Genomic DNA, 18,540 nt, shown 5'->3' on the forward strand with positions numbered 1-18,540 from the left:
CACATCGTAATTTAAGCTCTCTTACTCAAGAACTTACCTCGGGTGTTGTCGAACGATTCCGCTAGCTATTCAACCACTTTTTCCTTTCCTTTATCGGTTTTATTTCCCCTTTGCTCTTGAGCTTAATCAAACAAATAAATTGATTTCATCGTTTAGGCATCAAAAGATGAACACAAGGCACTTAGCCCATATTTATACATTAGACATTAAAGTCTCATACATGCAAAAATCATGCATCAACACAACATATTAGCTAATTTCTTTCCCCTTGGCCGAATATGCATGTCCATTTTTGGGGTCGATTTCAACACTTAATACACATATATACACACTAGTAAAGCATCCTCCCCCTTTTCATCAATTTAACACATGCATTGCTCATTAACATGCAAAGTTACATTCGGCCTTAGCACACATCTTGCTAGCCGATTCTTCTCCATTTAGCAACCAATGCACATATGTGCTCACACAAAAATGCTAAAAAGGAGGTTCAAGAATCATCAAGCCATCATCACATGCATCATTAACAAGCTTCATATTTTGCACGCAATGGCATTAACACAACCTCCACCTAGGCCGAATCTTAACTCATCCTCATGCCTCATCACCACAACATCAAACATCAACCAAGAATGATGCATCCATGGTCAAGTGCCATTTCCATCACATAGCAAGATTTAGACCATGGGTTAGGTAGAACTCAAGCTAACAACTAAAACATGCATGCCTCTCATGGAACATCATCAAACATACCTTAGCCTAGCTACATGCATGGCCGAATCTCTTCACCTTTCTTCTTCTTTCCTCCTTAAAATTTTTGGCCAAGGATGAACCAAAGGATGAGAAAATTTTTCTTTGTTTTTCTTTCTAGTTTTGGCAAGCATGAAGATGAGAAAAGGATGAACAAAATTCCCCCTTTCTCTTCTTTAGCTCACGGCAATGGGGGGGGGACAAACACTACACACACATTTTTTTTTCTTTTGTTTTCCATTTCTTTATTACCCATACTCCTTATTTTATTCTTCCATTAACAAAACATGTTTCATGACATGTTTTGCCCATCATTCCTTGTCATGGCCGGCCACTACTCATTAGGGGGGGAAATTTGACATGCAAGTCCTCCCTTTGTCCACATGCACTAATAGGTCCTCACACATTGACCTATCACATTTTTGAATTTTCTCACATAAGTCCTATTGACTAAATTCACATGCAATCAACCAAATCGAAGCTTGAAATTTTCACACATTCATAATTACATATTCTACACAATAAGTATCACATTCAAACATTTCGGTGACTCGGTTTAGCGGTCCCGAAACCACTTCCCGACTAGGGTCAACTTTGGGCTGTCACAACTCTCCCCCACTTAAGAAATTTTCGTCCTCGAAAATCTTACCGGTAAATAGGTTTGGGTATCGTTCTTTCATCGAGCTCTCGGTCTCCCAAGTAGCTTCCTCGATCCCGTGTTTGAGCCATAACACCTTTACTAGCGGAACTCTTTTGTTTCGCGACTCCTTCACTTCACGAGCTAGGATACGCATCGGTTCTTCTTCATAGCTCATGTCGACTTGAATTTCAACCTCCGATGGGCTAATTATGCGCGATGGATCAGATCGATAGCGTCGAAGCATCGAAACATGAAAGACGTCATGAATCTTTTCAAGCTCCGGGGGCAAAATCAATCTATACGCAACCAGACCAACTCGTTCGGAGATTTTGTACGGCCCAATGAATCTTGGGCTCAACTTGCCCTTACGGCCGAACCTGAGTATCTTTTTCCAAGGTGAAACCTTAAGGAACACTTTGTCTCCCACCTGATACTCGATGTCTTTTCGTTTCAAATCTGCGTACGATTTCTGACGATCCGTGGCTACCTTCAGACTTTCACGGATTACCTTTACTTTCTGTTCAGCATCTCTAATCAAATCAACTCCGAAAATTTTGCTTTCATCGAGCTCGGTCCAAAACAATGGTGTACGGCATTTACGACCGTACAAAGCCTCGTAAGGTGCCATCTTAATACTTGATTGAAAACTATTGTTGTAAGCGAATTCAATCAAAGGTAAATACCGTTCCCATGAACTACTGAACTCGAGGATGCAACATCTCAACATATCCTCAAGTATCTGAATTATCCTCTCGGATTGACCATCGGTTTGGGGGTGAAAAGCAGTGCTAAAATGCAGCTTGGTACCCAGAGCTTCTTGCAATTTCTTCCAAAATCGTGAGGTGAATCTCGGATCTCTATCCGACACGATAGAAACAGGTACCCCGTGTAATCTCACAATTTGATAAACGTACAATTCAGCTAGTTTATCCAATGAAAAATCCGTACGTACGGGGATGAAATGAGCCGACTTAGTCAGTCTATCAATAATAACCCATATCGCATCCTTCTTACTTGCTGACAAAGGCAGTCCGGACACAAAGTCCATTGTGACTCGATCCCATTTCCACTCGGGTATCATGATCGGCTGGAGTAATCCTGAAGGCACTTGATGTTCCGCTTTCACTTGTTGACATATTAAACATCTCGAAACAAAGTCAGAGATGTCCCGTTTCATACCATGCCACCAAAATTGATGTTTCAAATCGTTGTACATTTTCGTACTCCCCGGGTGAATTGACATTCGGCTACAATGGGCTTCGTTCAGAATCATCAAAATGAGTTCCGAATTCCTTGGAACACACAAACGATTTCTGAGCCTCAAACAATCATCATCATCAATTTGAAACTCCGATTCCTCGTTCGGAAAACACTTAGCCCTTTTTGCAACCAATTCATCATCAACTTTCTGAGCTTCATGAATTTGGTGAGTCAATAATGGTTTAGCTTTTAATTCAGCTACTAACACACTGTCTGGTAGAACAGACAAATGCACGTTCATCGCTCGTAAAGCAAACAATGACTTCCGGCTTAAGGCGTCCGCAACCACGTTAGCCTTTCCCGGGTGGTAATCAATGACAAGCTCGTAATCTTTCAACAACTCAAGCCAACGTCTTTGTCGCAGATTCAAGTCTCGTTGAGTCATCAAATATTTGAGTCTTTTGTGATCCGAAAATACATGGCACTTCTCACCAAACAGATAATGTCGCCATATTTTTAAAGCAAACACGATGGCAGCTAGTTCGAGATCATGGGTCGGATAATTCCTCTCGTGAGGCTTCAATTGTCTCGACGCATAGGCCACGACTCGACCTTCTTGCATCAATACGCAACCCAACCCAAGTAGGGATGCGTCACTAAAAATGACAAACTCTTTACCGGATTCGGGTTGCACCAAAATTGGAGCTTCAGTCAAATGAGTTTTCAGTTGGTTGAAACTTTTCTGACATTTCTCCGTCCACTCGAACTTAACACCCTTTTGAAGTAGCTTCGTCATTGGTGTGGCTATCATCGAGAAACCTTTCACAAATCGTCAGTAATAACCGACGAGCCCCAAAAAGCTCCGAACTTCAGTAATATTTCTCGGAGGTTTCCAGTCAAGTATGGCTGAAATTTTGTTCGGGTCAACTCGAATACCCGACGCGGATACCACATGACCCAAGAAGCTAACCTCTCTTAACCAGAACTCACACTTACTGAACTTAGCATATAACTGCTTATCCCGCAAAATTTGCAGCACTAGCCTCAGATGCTCAGCATGTTCGGTCTCATCTCTTGAATAGACCAAAATGTCATCAATGAACACAACTACGAACTGATCCAAATACGGTCTGAAGATCCGATTCATCAAATCCATAAATACCGCAGGGGCATTAGTGAGCCCAAACGGCATCACTAAGAATTCGTACTGACCATATCTCGTTCTGAAGGCAGTTTTGGGAATATCTGGATCTCGAATTCGCAACTGATAATAGCCCGATCTCAAATCTATTTTTGAGAACACTGAGGCTCCCTTCAGTTGGTCGAACAAATCATCGATGCGCGGCAATGGATATTTGTTCTTTATCTCACTTTATTCAGCTGACGATAGTCAATGCACCACCTCATGGTTCCGTCCTTCTTTTTCACGAACAATACTGGTGCACCCCAAGGTGAGAAACTTGGTCGAGCGAAACCTCTATCCGTTAGTTCTTGCAATTGAGCTTTCAACTCCTTTAACTCAGTTGGTGCCACACGATACGGAGCTATCGAAATCGGCGTAGTCCCAGGTACAAGCTCAATACCAAACTCTACCTCCCGAACAGGTGGTAAACCCGGTAATTCTTCCGGAAAAACATCCGGGTATTCACAAACCACCGACACAGATTCGGGTTTCTTTTCTAATTCTTTGTCACCAAGTACATACGCAAGGTATGCTTCGCACCCTTTTCTTACATATTTCTGTGCCAACATTGCTGATATTACAGCTGGCATCCCTTCCAAGTCCGCAGACTCAATTCGGACTACTTCGTTATTTGCGCATCTCAAATCAATAGTCTTGCTCTTGCAATTCACAATCGCATCATGCGCGGTCAACCAATCCAAACCAAGGATAACATCAAATTCATCAAACGGCAAAAGCATCAAGTTCGCCGGGAAACAGGAACCTCGAATTTCCAGGGGACATTTCTTGCACACTTTGTCGACAAACACGTAACGACCCAAGGGATTTGACACCCGAATTACGAACTCAGTAGACTCAATAGATAAAGTCTTACTGGAGGCTAAGGTTTCACATATGTAAGAATGAGTAGAACCGGGGTCAATCAAAGCAATTACATTAGTATCAAAGAGAGTGTATGTACCGGTAATAACATCAGGCGAAGAAGCATCCTCGCGGGCACGTATAGCATAAGCTCTAGCAGGCGCACGGGCTTCGGATCTGGTTATATCATCTCTAGATCCTCTCTGACCACCACTAGCATTGCCCATATTTCCAGATGGTCTACCTCGAGCAGTGGTAGCACCCGGTCTCCCACTCTGACTTGCATTCTGTCCCGACAACCTCGGGCAATCTTTAATGAAGTGGTCAACTGATCCGCATTTGTAATAGGAGCGGTCAGGAAATCTACAACTCCCCGAATGCCATTTACCGCAATATCGACATTTCGTCCTGTCTCGACGTTCATTCCCAACACTGGCGACCGAAGTGCCTCGTGTACCCACAGGGGGTCGATCACGATCTCGTCCAAAAAGGCCCGAAGTGCCTCTAAACTGGCCCGCATCATCTCGAAATCTCTTCGATGTCTGTTGAAGAGACCTTCCCGAGGATCTTTTACGAAACTCTCCAGTTCCCTCATCAACTCTTTGCTTTTCTTTTCTAAGCTCTTCGGCTTTACAAGCTAGTTCAACAAGTACCACGAACTCTCGTATTTCAAGAACGCCAACGAACATTTTTATATCTTCATTCAGCCCATCCTCGAAGCGTTTACACATAATAGCTTCGGACGAAACGCATTCCCGAGCGTATTTGCTAAGTCTAACAAATTTTCGCTCGTAATCAGTAACCGACATGGAGCCTTGCTTAAGCTCAAGAAATTCCTTCCGTTTTTGATCAACAAATCTCTGACTGATATACTTTTTCCGAAACTCAGTTTGGAAAAACTCCCAAGTCACTTGCTCTCGGGGCACAATAGAAGTCAGAGTTCTCCACCAATAGTAGGCAGAATCACGTAGCAAGGAGATAGCACACTTTAGGCATTCATCGGGTGTACAAGATAGCTCATCGAGTACCCGGATAGTGTTGTCCAGCCAAAATTCAGCTTGTTCAGCATCATCGCTATCCATAGCCTTAAATTCAGTAGCCCCATGTTTTCGAATTTTGTCAACTAGGGGCTTATTTGACCTTATTTGGTCCGTTACCGATGGTATTGTAGGTGCGGGGGTAGTATTTGTCGGGAATGGAGGTTGTGGAACAGCCATATTAGTTCGAATGTATTGGTTAAACCAATCATTCATCACGCTATAGAATGCTTGTCTAGCTTCATCATTCTGATTACTAGCATTAGGTTGAGAGTTTGCCGGCACTGTCCCTTGTGCGGGAGCAGGCGCTACACTCTCAAGATCATCAGCTACCTCTCGGTCACGATCGGGATCCATTACTATAAATAAACACATTAACAATTGTCAGAAATCACCACACTATCAAGTAATCACATAAAATGGCATGTATAGCTAGACCCAAAACATTACGGTAGTCCTAGAATCGACTAAACCGTAGCTCTGATACCAATAAAATGTAACACCCCGAACCCGAGACCGACACCGGAGTCGGACACGAGATGTTAACAGACTTTGAAAAATTTTTCCAGACACTGCCCAGTCTGAGTACTAGTCGCTTCAAAAATCATATCCTGATTTTCACAACTCGAAAATCAGTTTTGTGATTTTTCCCTGAAACTAGACTCATGTCCCCACCTATGTATTTTTTTCTAGAATTTTTGGTTGGGCCAATTAGTACAGTTTATTAGTCAAAGTCTCCCATGTTACAGGGGTCGACTACACTGACCTTTTCTCATTACGACTGGGATATCTCTCTGCACAGAGCTTCAATACTGATGCCGTTTGTTCCTATGGAAACTAGACTCAGAGAGGAATCCATACATATATGGTATGACCCCTAATTATCTCTGGTAAATTTATAGTGAATTTCGAAAGGCGGAACAGGGAATCCAGAAACTGTTCTGGCCCTGTTCCACAAGAACCCAAATATCTCTTACTGTACTGTTCCTATGATTGTTTCGTTACTTCCATATGAAAGTACATTCATCAAGGTTCGATTACATAATTTATTCACTATTTAATTCCACTCCTACGAATTCTTGTGATTTTTCCAATCCTCACCACTGCTGCTATCAGCTTCTGTTTTCAAAGTAAACCTTACCTAATTTGGGGTTTCATGGACCAACTAGGGCCTTGTCATACATAAGCCCACATATGATCATACTTAGCCATTCTAGTGGCTGATCATTTGCTCAACACTTCCATTCCAACTATAGTTACATCATGAAACCATCTATACATTCATAAATACGAATGGTCTAATGCCATACTCCACTTCTACAAGCCATTTTCGCATGGCTGAACACTTATACATTTCGTAAAGTACTCGGAAGACAACAATGGGTAGTCCTATACATGCCATATCAAAATCCAACCAAAATAGTACCCAAAAGAGCCTTTCATAGTGTGGGCGACTTCGACTTCAAGATCCCGAGTCCGATAGCTGGAGAACCAAAAATCTATAAAACAGAGGAGCAATGTAACGAGTAAGCAATTTATGCTTTGTAAGTTTGAGCAAGGAATTCCAGCATGCACAAAGAATAGCACACATTTAGCTAAACGGAATATTTCATAATACGCAATTTACCGATATCAAACTTGCTTCACAACATTAACAACCCTTATGTACATACACAATAAACTAACTTGGCCGAAGGCCGGTAGCTCGTTTATCAACTGAGCGAACATTTATTTGTAAGGGCTCGATTAAATTCAACACATACGTAACATATCCCCATATTGGGATGTTTTTCGAGTATTCGCTGGAATTTTACAGCAAGCTCATTCATTACCAAATCACGTACCTTCGGGATTTAACCGGATATAGCTCCTTGTTCAAATGCCTTCGGGACATAGCCCGGTTTTAGTAACTCACACAATGCCTTCGGGACATAACCCGGATTTAACAACTCGCACGAATGCCTTCGGGACTTAACCCGGATTTAATAACTCGCACGAATTCCTTCGGGACTTAACCCGGATTTAATAACTCGCACGAATGCCTTCGGGACTTAACCCGGATTTAGTATCTCGCACAAAGGCCTTCGGATCTTAGTCCGGAGATATTCACTTAGCACAAAGCCTTCGGGACTTAGCCCGGACAGCATTCAATTAATCATGCACCCCTAACAATAATTCATGGCACATTCGTATTTCTTTTTCATTAGCAAAACTCAACACAAGGCACACACCATCCTTGCACATTCGGCTCAATAGCCACTCATAGAGCATGATTTTAATTTGCTTAAAACATGATTTAATCACATCGTAATTTAAGCTCTCTTACTCAAGAACTTACCTCGGGTGTTGTCGAACGATTCCGCTAGCTATTCAACCACTTTTTCCTTTCCTTTATCGGTTTTATTTCCCCTTTGCTCTTGAGCTTAATCAAACAAATAAATTGATTTCATCGTTTAGGCATCAAAAGATGAACACAAGGCACTTAGCCCATATTTATACATTAGACATTAAAGTCTCATACATGCAAAAATCATGCATCAACACAACATATTAGCTAATTTCTTTCCCCTTGGCCGAATATGCATGTCCATTTTTGGGGTCGATTTCAACACTTAATACACACATATACACACTAGTAAAGCATCCTCCCCCTTTTCATCAATTTAACACATGCATTGCTCATTAACATGCAAAGTTACATTCGGCCTTAGCACACATCTTGCTAGCCGATTCTTCTCCATTTAGCAACCAATGCACATATGTGCTCACACAAAAATGCTAAAAAGGAGGTTCAAGAATCATCAAGCCATCATCACATGCATCATTAACAAGCTTCATATTTTGCATGCAATGGCATTAACACAACCTCCACCTAGGCCGAATCTTAACTCATCCTCATGCCTCATCACCACAACATCAAACATCAACCAAGAATGATGCATCCATGGTCAAGTGCCATTTCCATCACATAGCAAGATTTAGACCATGGGTTAGGTAGAACTCAAGCTAACAACTAAAACATGCATGCCTCTCATGGAACATCATCAAACATACCTTAGCCTAGCTACATGCATGGCCGAATCTCTTCACCTTTCTTCTTCTTTCCTCCTTAAAATTTTTGGCCAAGGATGAACCAAAGGATGAGAAAATTTTTCTTTGTTTTTCTTTCTAGTTTTGGCAAGCATGAAGATGAGAAAAGGATGAACAAAATTCCCCCTTTCTCTTCTTTAGCTCACGGCAATGGGGGGGGGACAAACACTACACACACATTTTTTTTCTTTTGTTTTCCATTTCTTTATTACCCATACTCCTTATTTTATTCTTCCATTAACAAAACATGTTTCATGACATGTTTTGCCCATCATTCCTTGTCTTGGCCGGCCACTACTCATTAGGGGGGGGGAAATTTGACATGCAAGTCCCCCCTTTGTCCACATGCACTAATAGGTCCTCACACATTGACCTATCACGTTTTTGAATTTTCTCACATAAGTCCTATTGACTAAATTCACATGCAATCAACCAAATCGAAGCTTGAAATTTTCACACATTCATAATTACATATTCTACACAATAAGTATCACATTCAAACATTTCGGTGACTCGGTTTAGCGGTCCCGAAACCACTTCCCGACTAGGGTCAACTTTGGGCTGTCACATCTAGGGACAAAGTAGCGCCACATAAGAGGCAGGAAGGTGGTGCCATAGAGTTGGCAAGGAGGTCCAGGGTTCGAAACTCATGGCAATCAAAGAGCATTTATTTTGCTAATAAGGGGCGGCAAGAATTGGTGTTGAATTTAAACTCTGATGATGTAGAGATCCCACATCGGGAAGCTAACATAAGAGTGGATGCGAAGCTGGCTTTAAATAGAGAGAACCATGAAGAGAGTAAAGGTACCTTTCTTGGCTGATCCCTTTCACTTTATGACGTGCTCGTTTGGGTTGGGCGTCGGCTAAGAGTGCTCGGAGCGTGGATTAACTCCAGTCTCCTATCAGGTGTGTATTTCTCACTACTCTAGCTGTAGGATGGCTACTTCGGGCCGCGATGGGCCGAAAGGGGCCATGTGGGCCCAATGGGTCTATGGGCGTTTGATTGTGTAGTAAATATTGGATTGGACTATATGAATCTCATATCTGTAGGCTAGTATTATTGAAATACCCCTTTAGGGTAGAATTACTAAAATACCCTTGTAAGGTAGAATTACCAAAATACCACTTTAGGGTAGAATTACTAAAATACCCCTGTAAGGTAGAATTATCAAAATACCCCTGTAGGGTAGAATTACTAAAATACCCCTGTAAGGCAAAATTACTGACATACCCCTATAAGGTAGAATTACTGAAATACCCCTGTAAGGTAAAATTACCGAAATACCCCTGTAGGGTAGAATTACTAAAATACCCCTGTAGGGCAAAATTACTGACATACCCCTATAAGGTAGAATTACTGAAATACCCCTGTAAGGTAAAATTACCAAAATACCCCTATAGGGTAGAATTACTGAAATACCCCTGTAAGGTAAAATTACCGAAATACCCCTGTAGGGTAGAATTACTAAAATACCCCTGTAAGGTAGAATTACCGAAATACCCATGTAGGATAGAATTACTAAAATACCCCTATAGGGTAGAATTACCGAAATACCCTTGTAGGGTAGAAATACTGAAATACCCCTGTAGGGTAGAAATTACCGAGATACCCTCGTAGGGTAAAATTACCATTTTGCCTCTAGGGTCTTAAATGACTGTTTTGCCCTTGTGGACAAGTGACTGACTTAGATTGTGTGGTTGACGGATTTGATTGTGAATATATGCTGGTGATATGAATGACTTGATGTATTCTTTAATTCAAATATGGGCATGACATTCTGCATACATGACATGTTGCATGGGTTGGGATTTTATACGGAGGAAGATCTGATCTGTTAAGGTCACACGGGTCTCCCGAGAAGACTGTGGACCGATCGATGGCTGAGTACCGATCATGTTACCGAAGGCTATGTGCCGTTATTGTGGGCTTCATGCCGATTATAGACCCGTTATCGATGGCTCTGTGCCAACCTAAATATGACTTTGTGCCAACCTAAATATGGCTTTGTGCCATCTTGACTATGGCTTCGTGCCAAACGTATTTACCTGTGGCTGTGTGCCTAACATATTTGTTGACGACTCTGTGTCGATCATATTTACCGAAGGCTGTGTGCCAGTTATATTACCGTCACTGATGGCTATGTACCGAAGTTATTACAGTTATCGATGGCTTTGTGCCACGTATTCTGTTAAGTGGCTTTGCCACATTATCTGTTTCTGGTGGCTATGCCACAAATATCTGTTCTGGTGACTCTGTCACAATATCTGTATCTGGTGACTTTGTCACAATATCTGTTCTGGCAGCCATGCTATAAATTCTATGGTGTGTAGCGGATGGGTGGGTCGAATTGTCTCCCCACATGGTGTAAGGTTGGTACGGGGGTGTATACGGCTGGATTGGGTTGGGATTGCATTTACATTCTGATTCTGATTCTATTACCTGGTATTGATTCTGATTCTGTCACCTGATTCTGATTCTGATTTTGATTCTGGTTCTGTTACCTAATACTGATTCTTATTTTGTCACCTAATTCTGATTCTGATTCTGATTCTGATTCTGTCACCTAATTTTGATTTTGATTCTCATTTTGATTCTAGTTCTGATAATGTTTCTTATTTTGTATTGGGCTAAAGCCCATCTGGTACTGTCTATTATAATTGGCTAAGGCCCAATTGATACTGAAACTGTAAGTAGGGCTGGGGCCAGACTTTTAATTCTTTTATATGACTGACTGTTCCTTTTATATAGTAGGGGATTTCACAATGAGTTTTCGTAAACTCACCCCGTTTATTAACCTTCATGTAATTTCCAGCCTTAGACGGATTCGAAGCTGCGAGGGGCTCAGAGGAAGCCACACACACTGTTTATGTTACAGTTTTGATTATTACTTTTAAATGTTTTTATGTGGGTTGTAGTAAAGTTGTTGTAACTTTCTGGATTTCAAATTTGGAATTTTATTTATTGTTCTTATAATTGCTAGTATTAGAACACGGTTTTCCAAAGCAACTACTGTTGTTCAAAACATCACGTATCTGCAGTTGTTTTTAAATTAAGCTTCCGCAACTACCAAGATTTTTACAAAGTTGTTAAGAATGTTATTCAGCTGAGGTTTTCTAATAAGGTTTAAAAAGGGTATAAGTTTTTAATTATGAAGAAGGGTTTTTAATGGAAACATGGTTTTCGAAAAACACTTCAAGGTAACACGCTAGATTCGAGCCAAACTTCCAGGCCGGGTTTGGGGTGTTACACCTGATGTTATTACTGGTATATTCACTCTCTATAATATTAGTGTAATTATTTTAATTGATTCGGGTTAACTCATTCTTAGGTGTGTGAAACATTAGTATCCAGTAAGACTTTGCTTGTTGAGTCTACTGAGTTTGTGATTCGGGTATCAAACCCCCTGGGCCGATGTGTGTTAGTTGATAAAGTGTGTAAGAACTGTCCCCTGATGATTCAAAATTCATGTTTCCCGATTGATTTAATGCTATTGCCATTTGATAAGTTTGATATAATTCTGGGAATGGATTGGTTAACATTACATGATGCGGTGGTGAATTGTAAATGAAAGACTATTGATTTGCGGTGCCAGAATGATGAGATAATCCGAATTGAGTCTACTGATCTGAATGGTCTACCAGCAGTGATATCTTCTGTATGGGCTCGGAAGTATATGAGAAAGGGTTGCGAAGCTTACCTTACATATGTGCTTGATAGTAAAGTAACTGAAAAGAAAATAGAATCTGTACTAGTGGTGTGCGAGTATTTGAATGTGTTCCCTGAAGAATTACCGGGATTACCGCTTATTCGAGAGGTAGAGTTTGGTATTGATTTAGTACGGGGGACGACTTTGATTTCGATTACTCCATACCGAATGGCACCTACTGAGTTAAAAGAATTGAAAGCCCAGTTATAGGAGCTGACAGATAGAGGTTTTGCATGACCGGGTTTCTCTCCCTGGGGTGCACCAGTTCTATTTGTGAAAAAGAAGGATGGAACTATGAGAATGTGCATTGATTATTGACAACTCAATAAAGTGACCATAAAGAATAAATATCCATTGCCACGCATTGATGATTTGTTCGATCAACTAAAGGGAGCTTTGGTGTTTTCGAAAATAGATTTAAGATCGGGTTACTATCAGTTGCGAGTTAGAGATTCTAATGTGCCTAAGACTGCTTTCCGAACGAGATGCGGACATTATGAGTTTTTGGCAATGCCATTCAGACTTACTAATGCACCTCATGTTTTCATGGATTTAATGAATCGGATCTTCAGACAGTATTTAGATCGGTTTGTGGTTGTGTTTATTGATGATATATTGATCTACTCTAGTGATGAAATCGAGCATGCCAAGCACTTGAGATTGGTATTACAAACTTTACGAGATAAATAGTTGTATGCAAAGTTCAGTAAACCTGAGTTCTAGTTACATGAGGTTAGTTTTTTGGGGCATGTAGTTTCGGAATCGGTAATACGGGTTGATCCGAGTTAGATTTCGGCTATACTTGATTGGAAACCCCCGATAAATGTTTCAGAAGTTCAGAGTTTTCTAGGACTTGCTCGTTACTACAGGCGATTTGTAAAAGGTTTCTCGATGATTGCAACTCTGATGACAAAACTACTTCAAAAAGATGTTAGATTTGAGTGGACAGAAAGATGTCAGAAAAGTTTCGACCAGTTGAAAACTTTGTTGACTGAAGCTCTAGTGCTTGTTCAACCAGAATCGATTAAAGAGTTCGTTATCTTTAGTGATGCATCCTTGAATGGTTTGGGCTGTATTCTAATGCAGGAAGGCAAAGTTGTAGCTCATGCCTCAAGACCGTTAAAGCCACATGAAAAGAACTATTCGACACACGATCTCGAATTGGCCGCTATAGTATTTGCTTTGAAGATATTGCGTCATTATTTGTTCGGTGAAAAATGTCATGTTTATTTTGAGTTGCTTAAAGATTTCAATTTGAGACAGTGACGATGGTTAGAGTTGCTTAAAGATTACGAGCTAGTGATTGATTATCAACCGGGAAAGGCTAATGTGGTTGTTGATGCCCTAAGCCGAAAATCAATGTTTGCTCTGCGTGCAAGGAATGCAGATTTGGCTATGACTGACAATTGTGCGATTATAGCAGAATTAAAAGTGAGACCATTATTTGTTCAGCAGATTTGCAAAGCTCAAAAGGTTGATGATGACTTGATAGCAAAAAGGATTCACTATGATTCAAATGCTAACTTGGAATTTTAGGTTGATGCTAAGGGATGTTTGTGGTTCAGAAACCGAATATGTGTACCAAAGGATCCTGAGTTGATTTGGATGATTTGTAATGAAGCTCATAATAGTAGATTGTCTATTCACTCGGGTAGCACGAAGATGTATAATGATCTGAAATAGTACTACTGGTAGCACGGTATGAAAAGAGATATTTCAGACTTCGTGTAGAAATGTTTGATATGTCAGCAAGTAAAAGCTGAGCATCAAGTGCCATCGGGATTACTTCAGCCAATTATGATACCTAAATGGAAATGGGATCCAGTTACGATGGATTTCGTATCTGGTTTACCGTTAACACTGAACAAGAAAGATGCAATTTGGGTTATTGTTGATAGATTGACGAAGTCGGCTCACTTTATTCCGGTCTGTATAGATTACTCGCTCGATAAGCTAGCTGAATTGTACATTTCTCAGATTGTAAAATTACACGGCGTACCTATTTCTATTGTTTCGGATAGAGATCTGAGGTTTACATCACGGTTTTGGAAGAAACTATAAGATGCACTAGGTACTAAATTACATTTTAGCACTACTTTCCATACCCAGACAGATGGTCAGTTTGAACAAATCATTCAAATACTTGAGGATATGTTGATATGTTGTGTTCTTGAGTTCGAGGGTACGTGGGAAAGATACTTGTCCCTGATCGAATTTGCGTACAATAATAGTTTTCAGTCAAGTATCAAGATGACACCTTATGAAGCTTTGTACGGTCGTAAATGTCGTACACTTTTATACTGGACCGAGCTCTGTGAGAACAAGATATACAGGGTTGATTTGGTGAAAGAGACTGAGCAGAAAGTAAAAGTGATCCGTGAAAGTTTGAAAGCAGCGTCAGATCGTCAGAAATCATTTACAGATTTGAAGCGTAAAGACATAGAATTTCAGATAGGTGACCAAGTATTTTTGAAAGTCTTGTCGTGGAAGAAAATTCTTAGATTTGGTTGTAGAGGCAAGTTGAGTCTGAGATTTATTGGGCCGTATGAGATTGTAGAGCGGATTGGGCCGGTTGCGTATAGATTATTGTTGCCACCTGAGCTAGAAAAGATCCACAATGGTTTTCATGTTTTGATGCTCCGACGGTATAGATTCGATCCTTCTCATGTGATTAGTCCATCCGAGATTGAAATTCAGTCCGATTTAACTTATGAGGAAGAACTGATCCGTATTCTGACTCGCGAAGTGAAAGAGTTGAGAAATAAGAAAATCTCATTGGTGAAAGTGATATGACATAAGCATGGGGTTGAGGAAGCAACTTGGGAGCTTGAGGATTTGATGGAAGAATGTTATCCAAACCTATGACAAAATCCCTAAAGGAGGGAGAGTTGTAACAACCCAATTTTGACCCTAATTGGATCGGTGGTTTCGGGACCATGAATCTGAGTCAGAATAATATTTAAATATTATTTTCTATGTTTAAAATGTGTGAAGTTGCTTTTGTGAAAGTCTCGTTTAAAAATTTTAGTGTTTGGGAAAAAAAGGGTTTAATTGCGTAAAATGGAAAATTTAAGGGTTAATGTATAAGGGCCAAATTATGATTGTTTTTATACTATGGAATATTAAAGTTGCAATTTGGCCATAAATAGGAATTAGTGGCCGGCCAATATGCATGAAATAGTGACTTGAATTGTTTATTATATTTTATGGCATTATGGTATATTTTAATACATGTTAAAATATTATTTTTGATAAAAGATGAAAGTGTTCATCTTTCTTATTATTTTTGGCCGAAACTAAGGAAAAGAAAAAGAAAGTTTAAGCTTTCACATTTTCGGTCCTTGCAAGTTCAATTAGGTAAGTGATTTGAGTTCGGTTTTTATTAATTTTTACATTTTTGAGATCGTTGCTTTGAATACTATAAAGCCCATGCTCGAATTTTGAAATTTGATTATGTATTCATGAAGTGTCATTGTTGATAGTTTGATGAAATTTATGTTTGATGTCATTTAGGGTTAAATTGTGAAAAAACTAAATTGAAGGACTAGATTGTGAAATTAGTGAAATGGGAGGACTTATGTAAGCCTAGTGAACATTCGACCCTAGCATTGTATATGCAAATTCTTTATATTTTGTGTTTTGTGAAAATTGGATTAAATTGTAAAAGTGCATAATGCTAGGGGTAAATTGGTAAATTGCTCAATTATGTGTATTTGGACCTAAATGAATGAAATTCTATTTGAATGAGCTTAACTTGGATGTTTTTAGATCAAGAATCAAAAAGATCGGACGTGGATCGGGGAAAATAAAAAATCGTTGAGTAGTCGAATTTAACTATCCGTCTACATCCGAGGTAAGTTATTAAGCAAATTTTTATTTTGTTGTTGATTAAATTTAAATAAATTTAAGTGTATGAGCCGAATTGAATTACATGAAAGATTGATGTTGCCGAATTTAAAGGAAATTGATGAATTTAAGTTAATGTGTATTGAGTAATAGAATTTAGGCACTAAGCGTGCGAGTATAAACAATTACGGATGTGAATCTTGCACTAAGTGTGCGAATGTGGTTATTGAGCACTAAGTGTGAAAACTATAAATATATTTTCCAAGCAAACATTAGCACTAGGTGTGCGATTTATTTGAGTAGATCGGAAATGGTTGAATAAATTAAAGCTTCAAATTTCTTGATGAACAACTATGATGTACAGTTCAAGTTTGTGCAGGTGAGCATCGATTCTATGTAATGGATATTATAAATTGAAAGTATGTATAAAGATAGATTTGTTTTAATGGCTTTGTGCTCAAATATATTAATGTTATACGATGATGGAATGTTAAATGCATTCGGTTTTGTGTTTGAGAGTAATGTTGTAACACCCCTTACCCGTATCCGAGGCCGGGCTAAGGTACGAGGCGTTACCAGACAAACATACAAACATTAAACTAAAATATGAGCCATAAAATTTCATTCATATTTCAAAGCGTTCATTCTCTTACACATAGTCCCTTTTTTGAGTCTACGGAGCCCAAAACATACTTTAGAAAGGGTTCGGGACTAAACCGAGAACTTACGAAAATCTTAGAAATTTCATGCTTTAAGGCTCCACACGCCCGTGTCCCAAAGTCGTGTTCCATACACGGCTGAGACACATGGCCGTGTCTCTGCCTGTTTGGAATATACCTAGGCTATTTTCCAAGCTTTGGTCAACCTTGATCTCTTACACACTTATACAAAATCAAAAGAATATAACATGGTATTCATTTAATGATTAAACATCCTCAATTAAACCACAAACATAGCATTTGTATGTCATCATACATGTGTCTCTCATACTCATTTTACCTTGTTTATTATAGTACCACTTATACATTTATACCAAGATTATCATCTTACCAAATATCTTCAGCTTAATCATCAAGCATTCATATTTAAAGCTAGATCATATCTTTATAAAATACCACGATTCAGATGCGCAGAATAACATGTTTGCCTGAAACATTTCAATTCAATTCCATACCCAACAAGCATTACATTGAGACTAGTCATATATATATATACACATGTCATGATACATAACATTCTCTTTTTGTTTTCTTATAAACACATATCATTTATTTCATTATATCAATATTTCATATACCATAGTTTCCATGTATTCCACATATATTTATTTTCCTCCTCCTCCTCTCCATTCCACATCCTTAATGCATATAGCATTCTTGTAAGTACGATTTCACAATTTACTAATAAATGTTCACATCAAACTGTCCACAGGAGTCATAGTCACTTAATTATTTATAATTCGAGCTGCTGAGCTCCAAATTAAGATCCGTAAATTTCCCCTGAAACTAGACTCACATATCTTTCCACCATAAAATTTTTATAATTTTTGGTTTATCCAATTAGTACAGTTTATTCATTAAAATTTCCCCTGTTTCACTTTCTGACAGTTCTGACCTCTCTTCACTAAAAAATAATTATCTCACAGTACAGAACTCGGATAATGTTCTTGTTGATTTATCTTGAAAATAGACTCATTATGGATTTTAAAAATATAATTTTGATCCTCTAATTATTTTTCTCCAAATTTTTGTGATTTTTCAAAGTCAGAACAGGGGATCACGTAATCATTCTGAATCAGTCTCATAAAAACATAAATATCTCAAAATATAGAACTCCTTTGCTTTCTATGTTTCCTTTATATGAACATAGACTCATTAATATTTAATTTGATATCTCATTCAGTCTCTGATTCAATTTATACTATTTTTGGTGATTTTTCAAAATCACGTCACTGCTACTGTCCAAAACAGTTTTATTGCTAATTCACTCTTTCACTCTTTCACACTTTCTTTGTATTAACCTCATTTTAACATACATATCACAAATCATTTTCACCACATCTCATACATCACAAGTATAGGCCCATGATCACAAGGTCACCATAAAATCATCCTCATGTATAACTTACTTGTTTATAACCTTACCACATCCTGGTCACTTAATGAACACATCATTCACATAACCAAGTTCCTGCACTTATTCATCACAAAACTCACAAAGCAATAC

Source organism: Gossypium hirsutum, chromosome A02 (genome assembly GCF_007990345.1).
Source record: "Gossypium hirsutum isolate 1008001.06 chromosome A02, Gossypium_hirsutum_v2.1, whole genome shotgun sequence".
NCBI classification, from domain to species: domain Eukaryota; kingdom Viridiplantae; phylum Streptophyta; class Magnoliopsida; order Malvales; family Malvaceae; genus Gossypium; species Gossypium hirsutum.